Here is a 6,000-nt window from a genome sequence, read left to right as displayed (position 1 = left end):
GGGCTCTTAAAGGGACACTCTCCCGTAGGCCTGGCGGCAGGCCAGGGGCACGTGACTCTCACGGATCCCTTGCTTTCCTTTCCTTTCCGTTTTTCTGACTGGTTCCATTTGCTCCCCTTGACCTTGGGGAGACTGTTACCAGGGAACCCTCCATCATTTCAGCTGCAGGATGAGAGAGTAAAGCACGAACAACCTACTCTGACTTTTTCTAGCTACAAGATCCTAGGCAAGTCTTCTTTATATTTCTTTTCATCAGACAGATAGGGATAGTAATCCCAAACCTACAGGTTGAGAGTAGAGCCAGTTATTAGATATAAAACCCTGGTCCAGGTATGCTATGAGGTTCATATACATTTGATGGAACACCGGTGGCAGTAAGGGCTCTCAGTCCTTGGCCTCATCTCCCCACTCACTCGGGAACCCGCTACTTTCTAGGAAACTTAGCCTGGATAAAGTCCGCTCTTTACACATCTTCTGAGGAGCCCCCTTTCACCAGCCCCGGGGGCTTCCAGGAACTTAGGGGAATTGTGGCTCTCCTATTTTACTCCCTCCTGGGATTAAAGACGGGCTTTTTCCGGGCTCTCTTGAAAATGGCGGACCTGAGAGCCATGTTGGGACCTGGGCTCTACGCCATAGCAAAGTCCGCGCTTATCTGCCGAGCTGGGTAGGGGACCTCCTTCCCTTTCTCAGGAGGTCATTGGTGGTCTCCCGGCCATGATCCAGTTAGGACTCCCAGAGGTGTCCCAAATGATCTCAGCAGTCCCGTGTCACACAAGTGAAGCCTACTCCTCAACACACACTCGTATGTTCCCCCACCCCTCACCACACACCCGCTCCCACAGAATCCTGGCCCCAACCTACCTGTGCAGGACAGACCCAAGCTCTCCCTACAGCGTCCTTCAGGCCAAGCCCGGAAGGGGAAGGAGAAAAGGAGAAATAGAGCCCTGGAAAGCGCAAGACGGTCAGAGCCCTGAGTCTTATTTTAGCTCACCACTCACTCAGGAGTGAGTATCAACCTGCAACTATTGGTTTGCATGACAGGAAAAGAGATTGCATTTTCTAGCATGGAACTTAATTTCAGACCCCAAAAGCACAATTTGACTAATGTTAGAAAATAAAATTACCTAGCTACTTCCGGGCAACCTCGGTGCCATTCAACGAGCTCTCCGGCACCTCGCTCCCGATTTTAAAACTCAGTCTCATTGAGGACTTACTTTCCTTTTTGTCTCTCTTCTCCCTTCTGGTTTTATGTTAAGTCTGGGGAACGGGGCATGCACAAGGGGGTGGCTTATGTCAACATTACTGTCAAGGCAGTAAGAAGGAATGCCCTATTATTTTGACCTTGCTTTGTCATGGTTCTGTGTTGGCTTCATCCTGGGGCAGGAAATAGCTTTGTCTTCTGAGTTGTGACTTGTTCTGCTGGTCAGTGGCCAGTCAGTGGCCCTTGTCTCTGCCCATCCTGAGACTATATGATCTACTCTATGCTCTCCTTGTCCCTACTTCGGGGCTCCTTCAGGTAGGACTTTTGTGATCTCTCAGCCTTTCGTTGCCTTTCTTATGGACACAGGCTAAGTCGGGCTCATCTGCATCCTCCCGAGGCTTTTGGGAGATCCTGGGCAGCAGAACCCATTCTCCCTTAATGCCCCTTGTAGCCTTCTGAGCTCCATTCTTCCCATGTAACTGGAGTTGCAGTGAGTGTCGACAAGACCATTGCCCACTGAAGTACAATTCGGGACAAGCAATGTACGGTTGCCCCAGGTCTGGCACCTCCAAACTGTTCTGAATAACTCCACCGTTGCCGTCTCTACTTCCCACCCGTAACCTGGAGTAAGCTCCACTGTGGTGAGTGGAAGCACACACAGGCACATCAACAGCTAAGCAGTCTTTCTCCTGCCCTGGCCCAGGGTGGCTATCCATGGGAGGGTGGGAGGGGAGATGGAGATGGTATGCGGATGGGGATAGGACAAGCCTGGTTCTGCCAGGTTACAACTCCTTTCAAAGGTTTTCCTTCTTATGTTTCTCTCTTTTCAAACCCAATCGTCAGATATCTGTAGGTTTTCTTCTCTTGTTTTGCATTAACTCACTTTCCCCAAGGCAGGGGATAACTTGGATCTAGTGGTCTCGGCTAGAATAGGAGTTAAGGGAGGCCCACTGAGTCCAAGGACAGAAACCTGATAAATGTTTGCAGGGAGGGAGGGAAGAACACCCATAGAATGGTTGCTTTTCAGGCTGTCTCGGGATCCCAAGATCTCCCACTCCATTTCCTTATTCGCATTGGGGAGAATTTCCTGTGGTGTGTGCTCCAAGGGACCCCCAAATCTGTCTTAGCATACACGCACATAAGCACAACCCATAAGGCCTACTGATCCAGCTTAGGGGAAAGGGAAAACAAGAAGTAAGACATAGGGAAGAGTTGGGAAGTCAAAACCCTGAATCTTATTTTGGGCTCAGCCACATGCTAGTGGTGTGATTGAAGCCACCCAACTTCCCCTCTCTCACTGTGGCTTCCCTATAGGGAACTTAGTGGCCCTAAAGCGTGGCCCCTGCCTCCCAGTCCTGAGAGGGGAGGGACTGGCCAAAAGGGTCCAACTGCCCAGCACAGCCACAACGATGATGAGAGCGGTAATCATACCCTCTGAAACTGACATCCCATCACGTGCTTTAAAGCTCTTCCCTCCATCTTGAAATAATAATAGGAGAAGAATATACTAATAATAAGAACTAGGGCTTCTCATTTGACTTTCGTGACCCTGGGACTCAACATGAGCACCAGTCTGAATTCGGAACACGTGTCCTGGTCCTTGCTCTGCCTCTAACTTGCTGAGTGACCTTTGCCATATCGATTCCTCCTTTAGGGCTGTGGTTGATTCTTCTGTTCAATGGGAGGCCTGGGCCATGTGGTCTCCAAGGCTTTTCCAGGCCTAGGCTTCCATGTTTTGAGTGAGCTCTGCATTTGACGCCTATGGTTGCTATAACACATCACTGTAATTTTGCTGTCTTAAAAGAACAGAAACATGCTCTCAGTTCTGGAGGCCGAGAGTCTGAATCAGGAGTGGACAGAGCCATGCTCCCATTGGAGGCTCAAGGGGGGAATCTTTTCCTGCCTTTCCTGGCTTCCAGCGGCTGCTGGATTCCTGGGCATTTTTTCTCCTGTGGCTTCATCATGCCTGTCTTGTCCCTGTGCTCATGTTGCCTTCCGTGTGTGCCTTAAATGTTTCTCCACTCTCTCTTACAAGGGCATTTAGGGCCCATTCAGATAATCCAGGATGATCTCTTCATCTCAAGTGCCTGGACTGAATCAAATCTGCAAAGACCCTTTTCCCAAGTAAGGTAACATTTACAGATCCCAGGGATCAGGAGGTGAGCATGTCTTTGGGGGTACATTTTGTAGCCTACTGTAAGCATCTACTATGCCCATGACCAGTCCAAGTGAGGTCCAGGGAGAGTCCAGACATTAGCTGTGTGCCTCTCTGCTCCCCAAGGGCATCTGGTCTACCTGAGGAGCCATCACCCCACACACCACTGCCAAGGGGCAACACCAGCTGAGCAGTAGCCAGCGCGCTGAGGCAGCCTTGGGGAAAGGTCACAGGCTCCAGACCCAGAATGCCTGGGTTCACATCCAAGCCCTGCCACCTGCTGGGCCAGGGGACCCTTGACAAGTTTCTTAGGGTCTCTGGACCTCAGTATTCTCCTTTATAAAACGGGCCTAATTAGACTTAGCCTGTGTGTTTGTTACAGATACTAAGTATGATATGTGCAGAGGCTGGCATCTTACAGGCTTTCAGAACCAGGAGAGATTCCCACTGATCAATGAGGAACCAAGGGCAGAGAAGTGGACTGACTTGCCCAAGGTCACACAATGAGGTCATGGCAGAGATGGGTCGAGAACCAAGGTTTTCCAGCATTAGGAAGTTTCTTCTACTTCCCAGAGCCTTCACTCTCCAGAAGAGTCTTTTGAATCATATTTGCATGGGCAGCAACAGGCTTCAATCTGCACTCTCAATTCAAAAAAGACTGGAGAGGACCAAACATACGGGCCTGTGCAGGTCCGACCCTGCAGGCTGGCATCATCAGCTGGACGCTCCAAGACCTTGGGTTGACCCAGCCACCCAGAGAGAGAAGGGGAGGCTTGAGGGGCAGGATCCTTTCCCAGACCTCCCCTGTCCTTCTGGCATCCTGGCATCCCTCCCTGCAGATGGCCCCTATGAGTGTGGCTTTCGCCAGCCGAGGGAGATAAGAGCGGACACATGAAACAGCCTATCGCGGCTGTTTACTGCCAGTTCTCTGCTCCCAAGTGCAGATCTTGGGCTGAGTCAATGTTTAACCTCATGTAGAGTCAATGTTTAATCCCAGGCCAGCCAGCCCCCACATCCAGCATTCCTCAGCAAACTGATCATACAGTCATGTCAGTGTCCATCACTGGGAGAGTAGAATCATGACCGTGAATCTACCAAAACTAAATATCAAATCCCCTCCTCCCCCCCCCACCTTTAAGGATATTGACTATGTGGGATTATCCTGTCCAAGCAGCCCTACCCTGGTCATCAGCAGGTAATACTCTAGTCATCCCTGCCCCTAGCTATCTTGCACTGGCAGGAACACAGCAGGGACTCTTCCTGCCCTGGGCTGGAGAGAGCCATGGGATGGGGACTACGGCCGCTCATGCTCAGCTGAGTGCTGTGGGCTGGGAAGGCAGGCCCTAGTGTGCTCACCGCCTGGGACCCCACCGTAAAAGTGGGCCCTGCCGTAGTCTAGTTGGCTGAGCTCAGGTCGGCCTTTGGGCAGCTCCTGAGCGCACACATGTTTGGAGGCCTGAGCCTTTTTCGAGGTGAGCCTCCCTGTTAGGGAGCTATTAATAGTCTGTATTTGCCTGGCTGTGGAGTGATTTCATAGAGGCTTTCCAGGCCCTTCTCAAGGAGCTCAGAGCCTGGTATCTGGGACTGGGACTGGCAGTATCATGTCCACGTCAAGAACAACCTGAATGAGTAAAAAGTCAGACAATGGCCAGCTGGGTGCTGGATGCCACCATGGTGGTGGGGGGTGGGATAGAAGGTGGGTCTGGTCACCGGAGAGTGTCAGGGAGGGAGGCTTACAAAGTACGTATGAGAGCCTGGGCGCTCTTCTTCCCCATGAACTCACTGAGCTCACTGAGCCTCCTTTTCTCTGATTACCTGCCTCCCTGTGTCATTGTCCACACGTCCTACCCCTCTCCTGTTTTCCTAGCTCTGTTCACTCTGAATCAGAGAGTGGAAAACAACATTCCTTGGGGAGCCCTGGAGTGGGGGGTTGCCTTTGTCATTTGGGTGGCGGAGCGATGAAGGCAGAGACCGTGGTAGGAGCCCCCTGAGACTGGCGGGGTCTTATCCCAAAGAGCTTGTTGTGCAGAGCTGGGAGGAGTGAGGCTGGGCTGGAGAGTTGGACTTGGTCCAGAGGCCCTCTCAATTTCCCTGGGCCAATCCCAGAGCCCCAGAGACTTTTGGTCTCTCGGTTTGAGAGGCAGGAACAAATGAACCAGCCTCTTCTGAAGTTTCCAAACTGCTCTCTTTCCCTCTCCCACCTCTATACCCTGTACAGGGAGGGGCGGATGGAGGAAGATTTTCAGAGTAGACATCCAAAGTCAACAGGCAGAGTGTCAGGTAACAGGGCCCAGCCCCTCTTGTAAGCTACTGGGGTCCTTCTGCAGAAGTGCTGTTTCCTTGTTCCTGATCAGAGCTGGCCTTCAGCCCACAGTTTGCCTGTCGGACGGCCACTGGAAAAATATCCTCTGTGATCCCCTGCGGCCCACGCCCCTCTGAGCCTCAACATTCCCATCTGTGCGATGGTATACAATCCACTTTTTTCTGGGGATATGTACTGTAATTAATTTTTAGTTGTCTGTGCTGTGCGAGTGGAGTCGTGCGCTGGCAAAATGAAGAGTTTAGGCCATTGCATTCACTAACCATCTGCCCTTTCCCATGCCAGGCTCTACAGAAGCAAAACTCCCCAATGCTCTTTTCCTGA

Source organism: Lontra canadensis, unplaced genomic scaffold (assembly GCF_010015895.1).
Source record: "Lontra canadensis isolate GAN:19392208 unplaced genomic scaffold, GSC_riverotter_1.0 scaffold63, whole genome shotgun sequence".
NCBI classification, from domain to species: domain Eukaryota; kingdom Metazoa; phylum Chordata; class Mammalia; order Carnivora; family Mustelidae; genus Lontra; species Lontra canadensis.
This window is presented reverse-complemented; position numbering follows the sequence as displayed.